Below are 20897 nucleotides of genomic sequence, written 5' to 3'. Positions count from 1 at the left end.
GGCAAAGGTCTAACACGTGTCTGCATGGGTTTCCTCGGGGTGCTCCGGTTTCCTCCCAAAAGTCCCGAAAGACGTGCTTGTTAGATGAATTGGTCATTCTGAATTCTTCCTCCGTGTACCCGAACAGACGTCGTAATATGGCGACGAGGGAATGTTCACAGTAGATTGATTTCAGTGTTAATGTAAGCCTACTTGTGTCACTAATAAAGATTATTATTATGAAATTCAAGTAGCCCTGAGGAACCAAGACTGAGCATTGCTGAACATGTCATTGGTGAGTAAATGCTGCTGACTATGACGGATTTCAACTGAGAGGCTGACAAGGTGGTAATGGACGGAAAATGATTTATCCTGGGTGGACATCACATACCTGCCAATTTACAACTGGTCTTTCATTGGTGTGAAAAATAGTGGGGTAAATAGTGGGAAAAATAAGCAGATAGTGTAACAATGAACAAACCAGCAATAATTCTGTGATGGAAAGAAAGTTGTGGTGTTCATTTGCAATGAGGTTGGGACAGAATCTTCACTGAGGGTGATGATGGAATGTTAGGTGTGAGAGCTGTGGCCTAATATCTTGCAAGCTGCATTGTTAGAATTGCAAATTGATCGCTTCCCGGCCTTTTGGCTAAGATCAAGTGTAGTATCTGTATGTAGTATCTAGTATCATTTCAATAATAAAAAATAAAAAAATAAAAAATAAAGTAGAATTGCAACTTGATGTAGGACAATTACTTGATGAAAATACAGAGGACTGGCATTCCTGTCCTTTCAGTGACTAGCAGTTATTGAAACTTACTTTGCCATCCTTCCACTCTGGCCGGATTTCACCTAGGGCACTGTTTTTGGTCACCCAGAAAGAACAAGAGATGGTGACGGTGCAAGAAGGAGGCTGAGGACTGAGGCGGGATTCTCTGCCAGTGGGATTCTCCGTTTTGCTGGCACCCGGGGTTTCCTGTCGGCATGGGGCTGCCCCACAATGGGAAACCCCATTGACCGGCTGGTGTAACGGAGAATCTCGCTGGCTGGTCAGGGCAGAAATGTGGCGCGACGGGGCGGAGAATCCAGCCCCTGGTCCCTAACGGCAGGAATTTGAGTTATGTGGAAGGATTGAAGAAACTTGAGCTGCTCAACCGAGAAAGTAGAGATCAGACCGGTGGAGGTCTTTTAGAAGTGTGCATTATTATTAAGGGAACAGCTAAAGTGCATCTGGATACTATTTTATGTTAAATTCTCAAAATAGAACATAAGTTGAAGCTAGGAAAAGGTAAATTTAGCCTTGATGTCAAAATATTCTTCTTCACAAAGTGCCAGAATGTAGAAAAGATTTACAATGAAGCAGTACAAATGAAAACTCAGTTATTACTTCAGAAAGAATTGGATACTACAAGCGGTACCTTTGCGGTGCTACAGGGTGCATGATTTAAGAATTTCTTTCTTCGCTAATAATTATCTTGACATCACAGAGGCAATTTATGTTGGCTAACCATCCACCTGCGAAGGACATGACAGCCAAGCCTGATTGCCCACTTGAGTGACCCACACACTTACATTCCAATATGGGTCACTGGATTTTAATCAAGAGAGGAAAGAAACCCTGAGTGATTTCCCTCTTCCTGGCCTGGGGCAGTGCACAGTATAGCTGAGATCAGCTTAGCATAGAGTAAAAATGAAAGCTAGAAGATCAGCAACGGCCCATTTAATTCACGCCGTGCTGTCAGTTTGCCACACTGTTTAAGGCTTGGTTTCAATCTCATCAAAATGGTTTTCAGAATACAACGTGTCCAGTATTTTTAAGGTACTGATTTTTTTTTACCGTAGCAGCAACAGTAGGAAAGCTCTGCTGTGTACTCGTGATTTAATTTTACCATGCTGCTAACTTCATCTCCCATCTTCTCACATTCCCTTCTGCTCAAACTTAGCGGTTGGTCTGAGAAATGTAAAAGAAGTAAACCAGGATTTAAAACCACATTCTACTGATTGCTATTATATTGAATAATGAGGGATATAATTCACTCAGTAGGAGAGACGCATGGAAAATTAGTTTAAAATCGGCTGAGACATACATAAAAATATGCAGGACAATACAGCCGAATGATTCGTATATTCTCAACAAGAAATTAAAACCCGTTGCGCATCACTTTCCAACACAAATACAAAATACTATAAATATATTTTTAATTAGCATTAATTCTTCAAACTTAGCAAAATTTTTCATTATTAATTTTTCTCGTTTATGTTCCCAGTGAGAGGAAATTAGGAGACTTATTTTTTCTTGTGCCCCAGTATCATTGCATTTAATATTTTCATTCGGATAGATCTTCTTTTTAAAGGTTACATGACCTGGAATTTGCTTTAATTTTACTTTTAATTTTATTTTTAAAATTTTTTCTAAATAAGGGGCAAATTAGAGTTGGCAATCCACCTACCCTGTATGTCTTTGGGTTGTGGGAGTGAGATCCGCGCAGTCACGGTTGCTTTCATCTTATTGATGATTGTGTACTGGGATCATCCTGTTTGTGAAATGTTGGAAAAGTCACTTAATGCAGATAATTTCTGTATTAAGTTTTACGTTCGGCATTATTAGTGCTAAATCACATCTAGCGCTATCACCGGTGCAATGTGTTGGCATACACCAGTGCAAAATGGCTAATTGTTAAGGAGAAGAACCGAGATCTCTAATACCACCATTGTACACACGGATAATCTGACATGAATTGAATGAAACAGTAAATGGGTAGCAAGAGGAAAATACTGGCATATAAGATATTTCACTGAGCAAGAAGCATTTGCAGTTGTCCCTTGATACAAAGTTCTTGTTTTGATGTAATGTTATTTTTGTTCAGCTTTAATAATGTTCAGCTTTAAATTACAACTTACTTAAACTGATTTTCAGCTTTAAAAGGTAAAATCAGTAGCAAGAAATACTTCTATTTATGTGTTGGAGGATTTGCTATTGAATGTCATAATTCATCACTTGCAACCAGTGGATAATTGTTGTTATAACTTCCACTAGAAACACAGGTGTGGCATTATCATTAATATAAGAACTGCAAAGGTTAATGAAATATCTAGATCAGCTACTGGAGGGAGCTAGAGTTACAAGTATATAAAGCATTGATGCTAAGCCTGTGGGAGAGAAGAGAAGGGGATAGCTAGAGTACAGACTGAAGGAAAGATAGTGTGAGTGAGAGCAGATCATAGTTTATAATAGTGTGGTGATTAGTAGTAGATGAGTGTAGATTATATGTTAATTGTCAACAGTGCATTATATAGGAGTAAGTGTCGAATCCAAATAAGTAGTGTCAATAAATGTATAACTTTGTTCAAGTTAAAGTTATTTTGTGGTCTACATCAACCATCCTGAATTTAGCAACACAGAGAACACCACAATGGGAATGACCCAATGAATCTTCCCTTGAGCCTCGTGGAGTTCGAGCTTCCCCACTGAGGGATAGAGGCTCTTCTGCCGGCCCAGGTGAGAGCTGTGCTGCAGAGTATGCCCGACTGGAACTGTACTTGTAAATACCACGGGCGGTATTCTCCACTCCCAATAAAAATCGGGATGGCCGTCGTGAAATCGGCCGAGCTTCACGACGGCTTCGGCGCCCGCTCCCCGCACCTAATTCACCCCCACCTCGTCGTGCCGTAAATGATGCGGAAACGGTGCTTTTCTGATGTCATCCGCGCATGCTCGGGTTGCCGGTTCCAACCCGCGCATGCACGAATGACATCAGCGCGCAGACGGCACGAACCCGCGCATGCGCGGTGCCGTCTTTCTCCACCGCCGCCCGGCAAGACGTGGCGGCTTGATCTTGCTGGGCGGCGGAGGGGAAAGAATGCGTCCGTTTTGGACGCTGGCCCGACGATCGGTGGGCACCGATCTAGGGCCTGTCCACTCCGGAGCACAGTCGCGGTGCTCCCATCCAAATCGGGCCCCTAGATGCCTCAAACGGGCATCTGGCGCCCGTTTCACGACGGCAGCGACCAGGTGTAGTTGTTGCCGTGGTGAAACGGGCGTGAAGGGTCGGCCGCTCGGCCCATCGGGCTCGGAGAATCGCCGTTCACCGTGAAAAACAGCGAGCGCCGATTTTTCCGAGCGGGGGGAAGAATCGCTGGGGGCGCCAGGGGGGCGTAAAAAATGTCGGGAGGCCCTCCCACGATTCTCCAACGCCACGTGGGGAGCGGAGAATTCCGCCCGGCTCATATTTGTAAAAATATAACCTTCTTTCTGGGCTCCTCCTTGACTGCTGAATTGCCCACTCTGGTTTGAAACCCAAGATTTAGTTCTTCAATTCCATTGGCAATCTTCTTCAAAGAATTCAGAAAGTATTAACATCAGTCACCCACATTATTTAAGGAAGGGAATTGCTCATCACCAATATATCCTTCAACTTCTTGAAACCTGATACAGATTTCAGCAACAAAAATAAGCCAGAGGCACATTGAAACATATCACTTACAATTTTGTTAATTTGACTGTTCACAACTGAGCAGCCTGCTTTCCTTCCTTTTGCAAGCGGATGGTCCAACTCAGTACTCCCCCCCCCCCTGCCTGAGTACATTCCACCCATCAAATGTTAACCTTGACAGATGAACAGTGAGGAAAGAGACAGCCAAATGAAAGAGCACTGATTCTGAAAACTACTAGCTCACATTGCACCTCTGTGCTGCCAGATCACTGGGCATTCAAAAATGGTGACTCACGTAGTGATGATTGGGTAGCAACTGAGCATTACATACATTTTTTTCTTAACAATCAAAACCTGTAACCTCAGAAATGCACATGCATTAAACAAATTCAAAAAACTGATGGGATTGTAAATAAAATTGTCAAAACATGATCATCTAGATGTTTGGTGACAATTAGCAAGCACCCTCTACTTGTAATTTGTTCTTTAACCAGTGAGTTGGTCTGTGCACACATTACAAATTAAACCACACCTGCAACACATTGCAAATGCAACTCCAATTCACGGGAAGAATTTATAGCTTCTGTATGTAACACTATTTTTCATCAGCTCCTCATTATGGCACTATATCAAGGGGCAGCTTTCCAATTCCAATTCTCAACCCGCACCCAATAACTCACCAGCTAGTAATTCCCAGAACAGGTCATTGGTCTGCCACCAGGGGCAGTTAGCTTGAATGGTGCTGCTCCATATCAAATGTGGCTGACCAGGAGTCTCTCCCACTCTTACCGCCAGACATTGGCCTGTTTGGAAGGATTTGTGTCAACCTGTTTGACTGCATTATGAACACACCCACCTTGGCCATCAACTCCTGGGGTGGAAATCAAATGAACCTGGAGCTCCAGCTTGTAGGCAGGGATGTTAATCATTGTGCCACAAATCCTCCTGGGGGGCAGTATCATTGGGTATCTAATCCTTCAGCACTGCTGACACTTCTTCAGGTTCACTGAAGAAGTACTAATTGACTTCATATGTCATATGTTGTACACACACATAAAAATACTGACTACAAATATAGCTAATCTGTGGATAAGCAACATGTTAAAAACTATTGGCTCTTTACAGGCACTATGGTATAGTTCTGCAGGAATCTCTTACCATGTCCAATTGTGCACACGCAGTCATTGTCACAATGCTCAAGGGATTCACAAACAATCATCTTAAACAAACCAACAGGTTGATGCTCAGCAAAGGTGGTTTGGTAATAATACTTGGTACCATGAACTACATAGATGTGCAGGTCATTGATGCCCAGAATATTATTTACATATGTATAAATTCTGTTAGGATTATATTCATCTGGTTAGGATTATATTCATTGCAGTTTAGAAGAGTGAGAGGGGATCTCATAGAAACTTAAATTTTAACAGGATGAGACAGGACAAATTCAGGAAAAATGTTTCTTCTTTTTTTTTTTAAATTTAGATTAGCCAATTATTTTTTCCAATTAAGGGGCAATTTAGCGTGGCCAATCCACCTACTCTGCATATTTTTGGGTTGTGAGGGCGAAACCCAAGCAGACACGGGGAGAACGTGCAAACTCCACACGGACAGTGACCCAGAGCCGGGATCGAACCTGGGACCTCAGCGCCGTGAGGTGGTTGTGCTAACCACTAGGCCACCGTGCTGCCCTAGGAAAAATGTTTCTGATGGTGGGGGAGTCCATAACTAGGGGTCATAGTTTGAGGATAAGGGGTAAACCTTTTCGGACTGAGGTGAAGAGAAATTTCTTTATCCAGAAAATGGTAAATCCGTGGAATTTTAAAATTAATTTACAATTAATTTATGCTGGTTAGGCCAGCATTTATTACCCATCCCTGTTTGCCCTTCAGAAAGTAGTGCTGCGTTGCCTTCTTGAACCACTTCAGTCCCTCAGGTGTAGGTATACCCACTGTGGTGTTAGGGACATAGTTCCAGGATGTTGCCCCAGCGACAGTGAAGGAACAGCGCTATATGGGTATGTCAGGATGGTGAGTGACAAGGGAGGGAGCCTCCAGGTATCCTGCCCTTCTAGATGGTAGTGGTCATGGGTTTGAAAGGTGCTGTTTAAGGAAACTTGGCGAGTTCATGCAGTGCATCTTGTAGATGTACACACAACCAGCTGCCACTATTCATCGGTGGTGGAGGGATTAAAAGTTTGTGGAAAGTGTAGCAATCATGCAAGATGCTTTGACCTGGATGGTGTCGTGCTTCTTGAGTGTTGTTGGAGCTACACTGATCTAGGCCTGTGGAGAGCATTCCATTGCACACCTGACTTGTGCCTTGTAGATGCTGGTAGGCCTTGGGGGATCATGAAGTGAGTTCATCGCCATGGGATTCCTAACCTTTCACCTACCCTGGTAGCCACAGAAGCTGGTTTAGCACAGTGGGCTGAAGAGCTGGGTTGTAATGCTGAACAATGCCAGCAGTTCGGGTTCAATTTACCAGCCTCCCCAAACAGCCGCCGGAATGTGGCAACTAGGGACTTTTCACAGTAACTTCCTTGAAGCCTACTTGTGACAATAAGCGATTATTATTATCATTATATGGCTGGTCCAAATCAGTTTCTGATTGTGGGGATTCCGCGACAGTGTGAAGTTTAAACGTTCTCCCCGTGTTGGCGTGGGTTTCGTCCGGATGCACCAGTTTCCTCCCTCAGTCCAAAGATGGCTTAGTGTCCAAAAGGTTAGACGGTTTTGCTAGGTTTTACTAGGTTCAGAGTAGGGTGCACTTTCCAAGGGCTGGTGCTGACTTGATGGACCGAATGGCCTCCTACACTGTAAATTCTATGATTATGATTCTATGGTCCACGGTGGAGCCCTGGAAGGATCTTGAGATGTTGAAATTCAGAGTTGTGTGACCTTCGCAGCATCAGGCAGTGGGGGTACTTCTGTGCCAGGTGGCAGCAACTCCACAAGAAGATCGTCTCCTTGCAAAGCTGGAGCCTCCGGCGGCACATGTTCTCGTTAGCTCGATAAAGGAGAGCCGGGGAAGGTAGGCTCTTGGCTGACGTCTGCGCCTTCAAGCTCCCTTGCCAATGGTCCCCTGGTCACCATGGTGATGCTCACGCATCAGTGCAGCTGCAGTTTGATCCTGAAGTCTCTCTTCCTCCATCGCTGTGATCAATATCACTGCTAGCTCCAATGGCTCTATCACTAAATTATCAACTATCCTGCAAAGAAATAGAGAGGGTGGTTCATGATCCACGGTAGTACGATTGTTAGCACTGTTGCTTCACAGCTCCAGGGTCCCAGGTTTGATTCCCGGCTTGGGTCACTGTCTTTGCGGAGTCTGCACGGTCTCCCTGTGCCTATGTGGATTTCCTCCGGGTGCTCCAGTTTCCTCCCACAAGTCCTGAAAGACGTGCTGTTTGGTAATTTGGACATTCTCAATTTTCCCTCGGTGTACACGAACAGGCGCTGGAATGTGGCAACTAGGGGCTTTTCACAGTGACTTCATTGCAGTGTTAATGTGAGCCTACTTGTGAAATTAAAGGTTATTATTATTATTATTACAAATGGATTCTTCCCATTCCCTGGCACATTCGTCTTGGAACATAGAACATACAGTGCAGAAGGAGACCATGCGGCCCATCGAGTCTGCCCCGACCCACTTAAGCCCTCACTTCCTCCCTATCTCCGTAACCCAATAACCCATCCTAAACTTTTTGGTCACTAAGGGCAAGTTATCACAGCCAATCCACCTAACCTGCACGCCTTTGGACTGTGGGAGGAAACCCACGCAGACCCAGGGAGAACCTGCAGACTCCGCTGATGCTGTGAAGGGTTAATTGTCAAGAGCCAATCCAGTGTAACAGGCATTAATCTCAGCATGCTAACTGGACACAAGTGGAACGGAAATGCAGTACCAATAGGCAACCTGGTTATTCAAGTAATAGAAATCAATGAGCGCAATGCTGCCATCCCTCCAAACATGATTTCACTACATACTTAATTCTCAGGTGCAGTCAACTGCCTCCCTCCCCCACCCCCCAACTTAAATAACACAAACTGACTCAAATACTCCAGAGAACAGATTTACTGACCACTGAGGGCTGACTCAAATACCACAGAGGGCTGACTTCCTAACCACCAAAAACAGACTCTGATTCTACTGAGAACCGACTTACTGACCACTGAGAATGGACTTAGTGACCCTGCACTTGCAGTCACAGGCCCTTGACATCTGCCCTCTTTGTTGGGAATCCTCTGGACCCCCTGAGCTGCACAGTATCCTCTCCCCCAATGGACTCCCTCGTGGTCAGTGGAGCTTTTCGGACCCCCCCCCCCCCTCCCCCCCCACAACCTCCCTCAGAAGTCATGGTGCCAGGTTTCCATTTTTAAAAAGCTGAAGTGATGTGCACCGGCGTGATGTCACAGCTGATGGGTGGGAAGATACATTGAGGGTCGAAGTAGCAGTGCTAAGCCTGCTAAGCATATGAACATGTATTCTACTGCATGTGGGTGGCATGGTGGCAGAGTGGTTAGCACTGCTGCCTCACCGCTCCAGGGATCCCGGTTTAATTCCCACCTCAGGTGACTGTCAGTCTGGAGTTTGCACTTTCTCCCTGTGTCTGCGTGGGTTTCCTCCGGGTGCTCCAGTTTCCTCCCACAATACAAAGATGTGCAGGTTAGAAGGATAGGCCATACTAAATTGCCCCTTAGTGTTCAAATGAAAATGCTTAGGTGGGGTTCCTGGGTTATGGGGATAGGGTGGAGGAATGGCCTTAAGTAAGGTGCTCTTTCTAAGGTCTGGTGCAGACTCGATGAGCTGAATGGCCTTCTTCTGTACTGTAAATTCTATGATTCAAATCAGGATTGCACCCTTCCGGCATGTGAACTTGGTTGTGGCGGCCGAATTATGTTCCAAAATATCACTGGTGCAAATCCTGTTTTTGGCCTCTAAAGGGATGTAGCGGCCATTGCAAAATTTACACCCGCAGCTAACATGGCCACTAAATCGCGGCCAGAGTGTGGGGCTTGGCACATGAAGGTATTATTTTGCTCCCCTCTCCCACCCTCCTGAGGTACTGGATCCTTTTTGTGCACTTTCACCACGTTGTGGGGTGGGAGGGCTGTCATCTCTGCTATTGATTCTCAGCCATTTCCATCCATGGTTGCTTGGTTTGAGAGGTTGGCTTCTTCGTCCTTCGTTGGGAAAGTTCACATCACTGCAGTTCCTCATGTCCCTCAGCTGGACGTCCAGACAAAAGTAAGAGACCATGGGAGCATCTATCCCAAATCTCCTTACTATTGTTGTGGTTGCTGCAGCCTCAAAAACCATTTCCATTTGGCGATGCTGGGATTCCTTCAACTAGAGATTCTTCTTCTTACTGAGTCAGCATGACTGGCCCGGTTGCCCTCCCTGATAGGGCAGGGAACCCAGAGACAGGATGCTCACGCCGTGGCTCAGTTAAAGACCACCCAGTAAAGCCTCCTGAAGCTATCAAACGGTTCCCAACCTAAACATGGTCTGTACAGCTGAGCAGTTGAAAAATGCACCTTATGATGTGAGGCAGTGATTAAGTGTGGATTATATATCATTATTAAAGAACAAAATCCATTTTTCTGTGTGACGCTCGATTGTCTGGGAGCTTTTCAATAGTCTGTGTGGGATATCAGTGACAGATTACTGAGAGATCATTTATAGCACTGCAAAAGTACAGAAAAAATACTTGCTGTAGTCAGGCCAGTCTCAGTCAAGGTCTGAATATCATCCTGATGTCAAAATGTTCTGTCTTTGCGGTGACATGATGGCCCTCTTTTTATGTTCAATTTATCGAAACTTTTGACATTTTCAGGTTACATTTTAAAAATAAGTGATAGCTGTTTCACAAAGAAGTGTTTTTTTGCAGTTCCTTCATCCTGTTATTTGAGGTAAATGAAGGGACTGCAAGAAACTTAAATGATATTTTCAAAGGTGACATGGAATCACATAATTTACATTTAAATGGTGCGTGCCAAAGAAGAGGTTGTACATTTTTTATTATTTGTTAAACAAAGTATGCCGCAGCACATAACAATTGTTCCATAGCGGGGGTTGGAAGACGAGAAACAATAATTTTAATAAGTTTTGTGGAATGGTCATTGTCATAATGATTTGCATTTAAATTGGTGCACGCAGAGGCATTTTCACTGAACATATGCGCCGATAACCCTATTATCAAAGCAGATTTTTCTATCTCTTTGATGACATGGTATTTTATTTGATGGGGTATTATACTCGTGTACTGCTAATATAAAGGGAGATGGTGAATTCACATTAGCATTCACAAGAATGCTGTTTCCCTGTGGACGTGCAGAAGTCCGGAGGAAGATTTAACTGCTGAATTGATGGCCACGTCTGAACAATACTATTACTTCTGCTTCCATTTGTCTCAATCAATGTGCTATTCAATTTGGAGACAAAAGTAATTATTCTAATACAATCTTATTATCATTTTTGAATTAGGCATATATGGCTTGCCTGTACACTCAGGCTGACACATATTGCTTAGGTAAAGTAATACAACAAAATTGGGACGTTAAGGTGACATTTATGTTAAAATTAGTGTTCGTGAAGGAATGAATTTTGCAGTGCTGTTGCTCAATGCCACTTCACTGTGTGGTAAGCGATTATTCATAGCACATGATTTCTTGATTGTTTTGAGTAATCAGTAGGTATAAACAATCCATCTAAGTTGCCTGAACAATCTAATTAGTTAATTGTGCAGAAACTCCTTTTTAACAAGTGTGAAGAACCATAACCTACTCCATGTTCAAGGAATTTTGCACGTGTAAATGTGATCCAGAAATGCTTTGATTGATTGGAGCCGGTGCACATTGGGCTAAATTAAATTCGACGCTCAGGAGAGGGTTGATCGGTGGGCAGACGGCAGCGGGGGGAGGGCGGCAATTTGGTAGAATCAGGAGGGAATTTTCCTGCAGCCTGAGATTCAGTCAGAGGTTCAGAAGGTCTTCCTGCTCAGAGGCCAACTGAGGCCTTCATCAGATTTTTAAAAATTCATTCATGGGATGTGGGCACGTTAACCACTAATTGCCCATCCTTAATTGTCCTTCAACTGAATGGCTTGCTCGGCCAATTCAGAAGACTTTGGAGAGTCAGACACCTTATTTAGGATCTGGAGTCTCATGTTGGCAAGACCAGGTATGGGCAGAAGATTCCCTTCCCTAAAGGACCAGAGGGGTTTTTACAGCAACACTCAATTTACAGTCACCATTAGACTTTTAATTCCAGATTTGTATTGAATTCAAAAGCCAACATCTGCTGTGGTGGGATTTGAACCGGATCCCCAGAGCATTACACCAGATGGATTACTCATCCAGTGATAATACCACTATACAACCGTGTGGCCCACGCACCACAACTTCCCCTCCCCGCTCAGTCCAGACACAAGGGGCACCCCTACCTAAAGACCCTGCCACCCTCAGCAATGTACATCCACTTGCCATACTTCCTTGCTGGGGCCTGCCAGACTAGCCCTGGTGAGCCTAACCCATTCAACTGGGCTCCAGCGTGTCTTCCATGGTGCGGTCCAGATCATCTCTGTACCATCCATAGCCACAATTCCCGGTGATGCTGCTGGAACTGAAGAGTTACCATCCCTCTGAGAGACCAGCAGCTCTTGGGAGCAAGATCTCTGCCCTTAATGGAATGAAAGCCTCAGTGTCAGACAGTCTGATGGTAATTGAATTGTGCAAGGAACTTGTTAATTCCTTGTCTGTTTCGTAGTCCTGCTTTTAACCCCTGTCCCTGCAACATTGCAGTTTTTGCTTTAAACCTGCAGACTTTGGTCAAAGTTAAAACACCCATTGTCTCATGTAACGGCCCTGATTTCCCCTTATTGCTCTGTGGCATGGCCTGTGATGTCATTTTGATGGACTTGGCAAGCAGCCAATTTGCAAAATATCTACAAGGGAGAAACATTTTGAAGGAGAAATAGCCTGAGTGTTAAAATCAGGCACTGAATGTGAGGAAGAAGGTATTAGAACAATGCAAGGACGTAGTGCAAGGAGAATGTAACACCGCCATGGCAGTTTGCACAGGATTGTGGTAAAACTTGACACCAGGCAGGAAGCTTCAGTGAGGAAGAAGAAATCATTAGACTTTGAGTTCATCGAACAAGTGGACCTTATTTCAGAGAGAGTAACTCTTGAAGGGTAACAAATAAAGGAAGTGTGGTTGGTTGATGGAACAAGGATGAGAATACACTCTTGGAGTTGTCAGACGTGATATTGGAGAAGTTGAGTGGAAGTTGAGTGGAACAGGGGACTTGAAGGAAGGAAGTGCATTGAGTAGTGAATTGAATAATCCTTATTATCACAAGTAGGCTTACATTAACACTGCAATGAAATTACCATGAAAAACCCCCAGTCGCCACATTCCGACACCATTTGGGTACACGGAGGGAGAATTTAGAATGTCCAAATTATCTAACAGCACGTCTTTTGGAAATGTGGGAGGAAACTGGAGCACCTGGAGGCAACCCACGCAGACACAGGGAGAACGTGCAAACTCCGCACAGATAGTGACCCAAGCCGGGAATCATACCTGAGTCTCTGGCGCTGTGAAGCAACAGTGCTAACCACTGTGCTACCGTGCTGCTTGGAGCTATATTAGCTCCATCAAGTTCTCAGGTGAGTGTCAGGGAACTGGAGAGAAGGAATGAGCTAATTAAACTATCCTTTCTAATGGAGTCATCACTATGGCACATGCTTACTGAAAATAAATACTGATACTGGACAATACGTTTACGAGACCCATACGATCAAGCACTTTTCCACAACATAGAATAATACCTCAGAAATTTACATTTTTTTGTATGAACTGCTGGTCAGTGTGAACTGGATATCTGGACAAGATGGAATACATCTAAGAACCTTTCAGGAAAGTGTCAATGAAATAAAAGGAGCTCCCATTAACATCTTCAGAATTCCATCAATATTAGTATAGCTGAAAATTCAATGTTGGATAATACAATTGGATACTCAGAAAAGGAATGAAAATTAATTGGGGCATCATAGACCATTTTGTGTAATATGGCTAATCGGAAAAATGCTTCAGGGCATTTTACATTGTGTTAATGTTCATCTAGAAACGCAGAAATCATAAAGGGCAGTAAGCATGCTATTTGGTCGAAATAGGTCATATCATGAATCTGAGTGGAATTCACAGAGTAGGCCATTAAATTAGTAAATGAGCTATCCATATCATATAATTTATGTGTATTTTTCAGGGGATGTTTAATAATGTTCCAAAATTGAGGCTTTAAAGACCATGAAGGCAGCTAAAATTAATGGCCCCTTAAGTCGTGAGATTGAAATTTGGCTTGACAATGGATGGCAGACGATAAATGGAAAGACATTCCTTGGAAATTGATTGACGGCCGGAAGATTCTAGATCCCCGAGTGCTCAAACTATAAAAGGTTTATGAAGTTCCAAAAATGACAAAACTTTTCTGTTGGATGAGGAAACACTTTGCTTCCTTCAGGAAGCCTGCATGGAGTTTATGGTTATGCAGAGCTTCAGAACCATAAAAGTGATTGCTGCATTTGTCAATGTGCATGTTGTTTGACATGATTTATTTCTCGGGATAGTACGTGCAGTCAGAGTTGGTTATGGACTTGATTTTATTTTTAAAAGCAAAGTTGTAGCAACTGACCATAACGCTGTTGTTTTCAGTGGGTTTGAGTTATTTTAAATAGTTAAGTAATGTATTTGACGAATATCTAAATCTTGTTCATTTTTGGATATGTCCATTTTAGTATTTTTGGCTCAAATTTCTTCAGAGAAGTTTGAAAAAGAAACAAGATTAGGCATGAATAAGATGATTGTCTTTGATTATAATAAGGTTCTTGCCATCTTTGAACCATTCAAGAAATTATTTATAGCAAAATTATGTCCTCCATGGAAGCTACATGACTAGGTGCCTTTATGAAAAGCAATTATCAGAGAAGCACTTGTGTAGACATCGAAATGTCTGAGAATCCTGTGGAGAGAACTCTGATAATTAGAATTTTATAAAAGTTAAATCTGAGAATAAGATTCTGGGGTGATTTTTCAGCCCACCATCGACATCAAAGAGAATGGCGAAGCTGGCGGATGATCCATAGAGAATTGGAATACACATTATCTCCTGAAAGATCATGCGGGGAATTTTCCCGTTGACCGACGCCAGGATTGCGAAATGCGATTGGGTGGAGAATCGTTTCTGACACCGAAATCGTGGTGGACGCCACATCGCAATTCTCTGTCGCCTTGATAGCTGTGTCAATGCGGTTCAGAATGCACGTACAGTAAACACCATTATGCATATCATTAGCAGGCCCAACCCGGTATTCTCTGGGGCATCTACGATTCTTCGCCTACGATGGGACGAATTCCCAACGACGAGTTTCACTTGTGCTTTTAAAAATTGTGAAACTGGCCTCGTGGCTGCTGAGGGAGAGAGAGGGGATACGGAGAGTGTCCAACATCGCCATAGTTTGCTGAGAGTTGTGCTGCTGGCCGGGGCTTCTGTCAGGGCCAGGGGGAGTAGCGAGGGGGGTGACCAGGAGGTGGGCTGTTGGGTTGGTGTGGACGGGCACGGAGCGACATTGCCGCGACCTGTCAGACAGCCATGCAGCTGCGCACATTGCTGACTGGCGACGATGAACTTAGGGCCACAGGTCTTATGGGTGTCCCCCCAGGCCAATCCCCTAGGTACTCTCTGGCCCCAGCTGACCCAACAGCGGGATGGGCGCTCCAGCACAACCAATGTCACCTTGTTGGCTCGGGTGAGTGTGTGTGGGGATTGTAAAGTGCCGATGTGGCTGCAGCTTGTCAGCCTCCCAAGTGTCAATCATGGACCCGGCGAATTCTGCACCATTTTCTATTGGAATCTATCGTGTTCCACCTGGCGCCAGTGCTAGCCCCTCAAAAATGGCTGAATCAATCCAGGTTCGGTGCCAGTTTTTCTGCCATGAAAATCGACGAATCCTGCCCCGGAGTCAACATTTAGTCTCAGGAACGGAGAATCCAGCCCCTTGTTTCCCTATTTTCCCCTCCACTCACCAGAGATGTCACAAGGTTCATGCCCACAAAGGGCAGGAACCTCAGTTACATGAATTATAATAAATTTCACAGTTATTAACGTGCCACCCGACCATGAGATCCCCTCTCACTAAATATTAATGTCCTCACCAATTGTTGTCCCATCAGCAAGATTTTCAACAGCTTTTTAAAAACGTGAATCAGTCGAAGGAATCCCTCCAGGGCTGCAATGGTATTTATAGCCTCCGGGGGGAGATGGGCGAGGGACATCCCCGGGCAATGCCCTGGAATCTGGCGGGCCGTCATGCAAGCCCCAATGCGGGGGTTTTTCATTTATATATGGTGGGGGGGAACATGGTCAGTGAGATTGGAACTTTCTGGCACGTGGGGGGGGGAGGGGGAGGCACTTTTCTCTCAAATCCAGATTATTCGTAGAACATACTGTGCAAGAGGAGGCCATTCGGCCCATCGAGTCCACATCAACCCACTTAAGCCCTCACTTCCACCTTATCCCCTTAACCTAATAACCCCATCTAACCTTTTTTTGGTCGCTGAGGGCTTTTTGTCTGTGAGGCCTTCAAGCCATCATTAAAAATTGTGAAGACCTATAACAGGAGCAACCACAGCTTCAGCTTGTTTGTCCTATCAAACTCTCCCAACCCTGCTGCGGCTTCACTCCTGAAAGTCAGTTTCACCCCTTTGACTGTGAGCAGCCTCTGGCTTCACAGCTGAAGGCTATTGTTAATGAGGAATTAGCCATGTTAATTGTGATCGCACTTCACGTTACTCAACTCTCAAGCACCTCCTCAAAGGCACAGTTGCCATGTCTCAGGGGATGATTAGTGCACTGCATGTCTAGCAAACTTTGATGTTGAACAGTGTGCCTAAACACGAGGAGCATCGGCACTAGAGAGGCAGCAGCCAACAATCAAACACTAAAGAGCAGGGCTTCACCACTGAGAACCCTCTTGTGGCCAAAGGGTAAGTGTGTGGCTGAGTGGAGGTCAGCTGAGCATAACCTTCTTAATGTTTTCGGCAAATGTCTGGAGCGGGATTCTGCCGTAATCGGCGGGGCGGGTAACTCCGGCGGGAAGGAGTGGCTTGAACCACTCCGTCATCGGGCCGCCCCAAAGGTGCGGAATCCTCCACTGCTTCAGGGGCTAGGCTGGCCCCGGAGTGGATTGCGCCACGCCGGCCGGCAGGGAAGGCGCTTGGCGCCATGCCAACCGGCGCCGAAGGGCCTCCGCTGGCCAGCACGAGTTAGCGCATGCGCGGGAGAGCCAGTGTGCGCTGGCATCATTCCAGCGCATGAGCAGGGGGCTTTGTCTCCGCACCGGCGGCTGTAGCGGTCCGCCATTGCCGGTGCGGAAGAAGAGAGTGCCCCCACGGAGCAGGCTCGCCCGCGGATCGGTGGGCCCCGATAGCGGGCCAGGCCACCGTGGGGGCACCTCCCGGGGCCAGATCTCCCTGCGCCTCCCTGAGAACCCCGGAGGCCACCCGCGACGCCAGGTCCTGCCAGTAAGGACCTACTCTAATTTACACCAGCGGGACCGGCAAAAAAAAAAAACGGGCGGCCACTCGACCCATCGCGTGCCGTAGAATTGCCGGGGGGGGGGGGCGCTGCCAGCGGCCGGCGACTGGCGCGGCACGATTTCCACCCCCGCCAAATCCCCGGTGCCAGGGAATTCGGCAGCCAGCTGGGGTGAGATTCACGCCGCTCACCCTGCCCCCCCCCTCCCCCCGCCGATTCTACGACCCGGCAGGGGGTCGGAGATCCCGCCCCTGGTCTCTGGGGTCTAGAGGTTCCTGATGTGGGCGGGGTTGAGTGTGCCCAGCAAGGTTTGCCTGAACAACTGGCTCAATGGATGGCATTTTGAGAGAAGGTGGGACAGTCATGCTAAGGGTGGGGAGGCTTGGGGGATTTAAGGGTACCGCGTTGGAAGGCCTAACTGATTGTCGTTCTCTCTCCTTCGCCAGTTTCTTACAGATATAACAAACGTTTGCTGGAGTTGATCCTGCAGAGGCTGACCTCGCTGTGCTTGTGGCAGTCAAGGCGATCAGATGTCGTAGAATGCAACAGCGACAATGTAGGATGGAGGCAGCACCTCATGTACAGGAGGCTGCCACACAATCTGAGGCTTCAAATGTATGATGTGTGACATGTTTTAAATGTGAACATTTCACTGTGACAGATTTCCATCCCCTCTCGCTCCAGATAGTCACCCCCTACTGCCCCCCAGTGCCCACTCAGTGCTCCTCACTCTTCTTGATCTTCCGTGGTCTCGTGCTCTGTCTTTGTGTGTGTCCCAGGCTGCATATAGAGGTAGAGGCACCCTGCTGCTTCCCACGCCCTGTGGCCTTTGATGCCCTTGGTGGACATCCTCTGGAGTTCTAGGAGCTGGTGCGGGGGGGAGGGGGAGGGGAGGGGGTGTTCCTCGCTGACTTACCGCTGTCACTGGCATCTCTGTAAAGAGGGGGGCATTTGGAAGAAATGGAGACTGCCATAGTCCCCTTTGTGTTGGCCCTGGGTTGGACTCCAGTGGTTACTCGTCCCTGAGTGATGGGACTGAGTGATCTCCAAAGCCTTTGAGTCATCTGGCCCTGCCAGTCCTGGAGGCTCCCTATTGCCTGCACCATATTGTTGATGCCCTCAGCGATGGTCCTCAGTGACTGGGCCACACTCTGCAGTGCCTTGGCAATGTCGACCTGTGTCTAGGACACATCCCTCAGCGACTGGGACATGAGTCGAGGCCCTCAGCCATGGTCGTCAGAGATTGAACCATGACTTGGACACCACCACTCAAGACATGGACGTTGCGGTCCAGGTTTTCCACTGCGTTCGCCACCCCAACAGTGTGCCACAAATTGTCAGCACCACCTCCTGCACCTGCAGTCTTTTGCACTCCTCTAATCGGCCATGCAGTCACTGGAATGTCACTGTCACCCCTTCCTGAATCGTACGGATATCTCCTATCATCAGCAACTGCTCTGGGAGAACCTTATCCAGAGGCTCGGCATCTGGCTGGGACCCAGCTGTGTACTGAGCCTCAGCAGACATCTGACTGTTGCCTCCCTTGGATGTTCCTGCCTCCACCTGATGTGCATCAGTAACTGTGTGGTGCTCACTAGATTGTGCCCCAGAATCTTGTACATTAATGTCCACCATCGAGGTGTGAGTCTCTGCGCTGGTGGAAGGTGCAGTGATCTGTGTGACGCCTCACCAATGGTCTCCTTGGAGCTCTCCTCCAAGGTGTTCTCTTGGGTGGCAGAGGTGAACGACACCAGATGGCCTCTCCTCTTCAGATTGTGATCCTGCGAGACAATGGACATGTGGTCAGTGAGTGGGAAAGATCATTTTGTCTGACATGAACAACTCACTTGAGACAGGTGAAATGACAGGAACCAAACCAAAATTCACACCTCTATTGAAACCAAAGCATTTTTGAATATCACAAAGGAACTTTGAACATCACAAATGAAACAATGTAATCAGAGATATGAGAGGTGAGGTCATGTCAAAATGAATACTTAGTTGTATTAGAATGTTTAGATCAAAGATACTTTTACAATCAAAGTGAAAATAGTTACTTTACAATAAAGTCATAAAAACTTAATAACTGTTTGAAAGAGAATATAAACCCAGAGACCAGAGCAGGAACTACCAGAAATCAGAGAGAAGGAGAGAAGGAACAAGAGAAGCAAGCAGAGTCAGCTTACAGCCAGCTTGGTTATGGGAAAGATAAGACATAGCAGCCGAGTTAAAACAGCTAATACATCTAAGGAAGACTAGAATTTAAACAGGAGGCAGAGTCATGTCAGAGATAGCCAGCAGGGCCAGCTCTCATAGCTCAGTACATGGGATCGACAAGGCATAGCAATCGAGCTAACCAGCGAATACATCTAAAGAAGAACAGACTTTAAAGAAGATTGATTGCCAAGGTCGGCCTGAAGGTCCCTTCAACCAACCAGAAGGATCCAGAAGCAAGATCTTTTTACCTTTCTGTAAAGAAAGTGATTGCAGCTTTTAAAAGAAAAAATATAATAATAAGATAACTTAATTTAAGCTGAAACAGTGGTTATTCCTAAGTTTACTTTACTTACTTAGCAATGCAGAACCCAGGATCGATGCTACTAAGTGGTAAGTAGATGAAATCTTCGGTGAAGGTATGGGTTATACCGGGGGATAACTTGAAAATATAGTTTGACCTGAATAGCACCCACCGAAGTCTGCATCGGAGTCAGGGAGTGAGAATCCCTGTTCACCATTTAGAATATCGGCCCTATTTGGTATAGGGAGAATTCTAAGAATAGTGGTGAGTTTTCAACAACAGTCCTGATATCATGTAGAGGGATCCAATGTCCGTGCCGGGGAGGGGGGGGGGGGTGCCTGATGCCTGATGTCTGTATGTCTGTGTGTGGGGTGGATCTGATATCCGTGGGGAGGCATGTCCATGTCGGGGGGGGGGGGGGATCCTGATGTCTGTGTGGGTACCAATATCCACGGGGGGAGGGGAGGGGGGGCCTTAAATTTAACTTTAAGATTGGGAACCCTGTTTTGTGTTTAGGCCCTGTCCCTCCAGCTGGCTGTATATTCCTTGCCAGCGCTTTGCAATCGGACAGAGTGCCACTTAATCAGACAATAAAAGGCGGCCTGTGAAGCCGACAGGTTTCACACAGGTTTTCTCAGCTGATACAACACTTCCCACTTTTGGGACGATTGCACCCACTAGGTGGAAGTGAATCCAGGTAACACCCGGCAGATAGAGAGCATGTGGATGTTCCTTGTCGCCTCCTTTGGGGAAACCCCGTCCAAGTAAGTGCCAGTCAGATATTGAAGTAGCCGGCGATGGGTCACCCCTGGCAGCTCCTCATTACCTTTAGCCTATTGCAGGAGTGATGGTAGCTGCCAGTAATGTATCCACTGGCTAATGTTAACAAGTAATAGGGGGGGAGGAGGTCACTAGTTGGGGGGGAGGGGGTAGGAGGGTATATCTGAAGAAAGGGCAGGGAATGGTTCACAGTGCTCTCTCCCCTTCGCGATGCCAGGTCCTTCAATCAGGCAGAGTTTCTGACAACTAAGGACCCGCTGGGAGCCCAGAAGCAAACAAGTTTAGATTTGCATTGGGAGCTTCCTGCGTGGCGACTGCACCAGCCCTTCAGGTTGAAAATCAGCAATGTTGGGATTGGCCATTAATTGCTCACTTGAGAGCCTCAATAGGTGTTAGGACGGGAAAACCATTATGAGGCTCGCCATCCTGGGCTTTATTGGGGCAGGTGGAGTGGGGTGGGCGGGGTGAAGGTGATTCCCATCTGGCAACTTCCTCCGAGCTCCTAGCTCCACTCGGGGATTGGGATTGAATTCTGTCCTTTTGGTATATTGTAGGGCGACATGGTGGCGCAGTGGTTAGCACTGCC

General features: G+C 46.2%; 1 pseudogene; it reads left to right on the top strand.

Annotated features, from left to right (window-relative positions):
* The first annotated feature begins 608 nt into the window (after positions 1–608).
* On the top strand, positions 609–787 carry LOC119952507 (annotated as a pseudogene).
* Positions 788–20897: the final 20110 nt, after the last annotated feature.

Source organism: Scyliorhinus canicula, chromosome 17 (genome assembly GCF_902713615.1).
Source record: "Scyliorhinus canicula chromosome 17, sScyCan1.1, whole genome shotgun sequence".
NCBI lineage: Eukaryota > Metazoa > Chordata > Chondrichthyes > Carcharhiniformes > Scyliorhinidae > Scyliorhinus > Scyliorhinus canicula.
The sequence above is the reverse complement of the archived record's forward strand: the minus strand, read 5'-3'. Positions and strand labels throughout refer to the sequence as shown.